This window comes from Podarcis pityusensis (assembly GCF_964106645.2).
Source record: "Podarcis pityusensis genome assembly, chromosome: Z".
Taxonomy (NCBI): domain Eukaryota; kingdom Metazoa; phylum Chordata; class Lepidosauria; order Squamata; family Lacertidae; genus Podarcis; species Podarcis pityusensis.
In genome coordinates this window covers 2,691,441-2,694,179 of record NC_138044.1, presented here as the reverse complement: position 1 = coordinate 2,694,179, position 2,739 = coordinate 2,691,441, and positions in this window count along the sequence as shown.

The following is a 2,739-nucleotide window of genomic DNA, read 5'->3' as shown; positions in this document are numbered from 1 at the left end:
TGTGTGTGTGTGTGAGAGAGAGAGAGAGAGAGAGAGCACTTTTTATCAATGCTAAGTTTAATTAACACATAGAATGCTGTGCCATAGAATGACACTGGGGGCTTAGACAAAATTCGTCAAAGTGGAGTTAGCTAGGAGCTGTGGTGGCTGATAGTGGAATCTCTGTGCAAATAAATCATCCACTGGGAAAGGCAAATGCCCGTTTGTGGGCTTCCAAAAATGGGCATCTGCTAGGATGTTGTGGGGAATGGGAGGCTGGGCACAATAGATCTATGCTTCGTTGGAGCTTCTCCATCCTTGCAGCCCATCTTTTGCAACGTGCGATTCAGGGATTGCAGCAAGTAGGGCATTAATGACAAGATGACCTCTAAGTCACCCCCTCCCAACTCCTGCAACAGCGGGGTGGGCCCAGAAGTTGCCTGTTCACCATGATGGCCAAACAGAAGCAGTGTAGCTCTGAATAAGCTGCTGGTGGTGGGGCAAACAGCAGGTGAGAGATGCAGCCTTTGTGCCACTTCAGGGAGCCTCCTGGCTGTCCTATGCTTGGAAGCAGTATACTAGGCTAGAGGTCAGACTTCAGCAAAACAGTCTTTGTTTCCATATCTAGCCCTGAGAAGTCCCCATTTTTCAGCAGAAGACTTTCTCCTCTTGCCAGACCTTGTTTCTCCCTAAGTCAGGCATGGAGGGAGCCTGTGGCTCTCCATGGGGCTTTGAACTCCACCCTCACTGCCCCCATCAGCCTCAGCCTGCATGACCAGTGCTCTGGCATCCATCATTCCACCTCTTCCTAGCAATGGTCCATATTTTGAGGTGTCCCTGCCAAGGGCACATCATACATTTATTCCTGCAGCATCAGTACAGTGGTACCTCGCAAGACGAATGCCTCGCAAGACGAAAAACTCGCAAGACGAAAGGGTTTTCCGTTTTTTGAGTTGCTTCGCAAGACGAATTTCCCTATGGGCTTGCTTCGCAAGACGAAAACGTCTTGCAAGTTTGTTTCCTTTTTCTTAAAACCGTTAATACCCAGGGTGCATTGCTTGAAGAGGTGCAGTGCTTCGCAAGACGAAAAATTCGCAAGATGAAAAAATTCGCAGAACGAATTAATTTCGTCTTGCGAGGCACCACTGTACTGTTCCTGGAAATGGGTGTGACTTCTTGAGGGGCTCCCTGTTTACAAGTCACCATGGGCATGTGATGAGAAGGGTGGAAGTTCAAGATGGGGAGTGTGGCATAAAAAGAGGTGTGCAAAGTATGATGGACTGTAGCTCAGCAAAGGCCCCGGAATCAACCCTTGGCATCCCTAGTTTTTTCAAAAGGATATGAAGGAAAGACCCTTTTCTGCTTGAGACCCTGGAGAAGCAGCTGTCAGTTTGCATTTATTTTATGCTGGAGAGAAGCAATTCAGTTTGCATTTATAGGCAAACCTACCTAATTATCCAAAACAATCTGCAAACCGAAACTCACCCACCCTATGAAATTCGCAGCTCTCTGAATGTTGCAGTGCTGGGGCATAGCGCGCATATAAATGCACACACAGTGGTACCTTGGTTCTCAAACTTAATCCGTTCCAGAAGTCCATTCCAAAAACCAAGGTGTTCCAAAACCAAGACGTGCTTTCACATAGAAAGTAATGCTAAAGGGATTAAGCCGTTCCAGACTTTTAAAAATAACCCCTAAAACAGCAATTTAACATGAATTTTACTATATAACGAGATAGATCCATAAAATGAAAGCAATAAACAATGTACTGCAGTCACACTATCAATCACTAGCTGAACAAAAAAAGAGCTGCAAAAACAAAAAGGCAAAATAAATAGCAAAAACAGACAGACATCAGCGTCACACTCAAAACGGAAGTGTGGCACTCTAATCGAAAGTGTAACACTCAAAACGGAGCACGTTTGGCTTCCAAAGAAAGTTTGCAAACTGGAACACCTACGTCCAGGTTTGCAGTGTTTGGGTTCCAAAGTTGTTTGAGTACCAAGGTGCTTGAGAACCAAGGTACCACTGTATATTAGTGAAAATATACAAAATGAGAGTGCGTTGTAAAAGGTGAATTCCACACTAAAATTCTGATGTGTTTTTGTGAGAGCTTATTTAACAACAAATCACAAACTGATGTATGATTGTGGAGAAGTGAACTTAAGAAAAAAGTTAGAAATTGAGAAGACACCAAAATTGCCAACATCCCTCAGCTGGACTTTGGACCAGGCAGCTTCCTGTGTTCATGGGGGTGACTTTTGTTTCAGCCCAACCCAAACATGATGAAGGATGCCTGGCTTGATGTCACAGCTGCCAAGGTTGTCCCCTCCCTTTGCAAGCAGCAGTCAGTGAGGTGGGATAGGGAATTCTGAGCATCTTGACATCACACTGTCTTGCTTTATCAGAAGCTATCTTGTAGTACTTGGGGGTGGTGAGTAGGGGCACATTTGCTGGGAAGTCTTGCGTGGGCCTCAGTCTCTAGGTTGTCTCTCTCCCCCCCCCCCCGATTAAACACAACATTAAAAAGTGGGATAGGTTTTGCCAGGTGGGCTTTTAAAGCAGGTACAGGGAACCCAGTGCCTTCCAGATGTTGCAGACTACAGGTCCCATCATCTCTGGCCATGCTGGCTGGGATCTTTGGAGTCCCCAACACCTGGAGGCACTGTGGGTTACCCATTCCTGTTTGCAGAGGGTGTCACTCCTGCCCTCCCCATCACTGATTTTTTAAAAGTCCCATCTGCAGAGTTATGGCCCCAG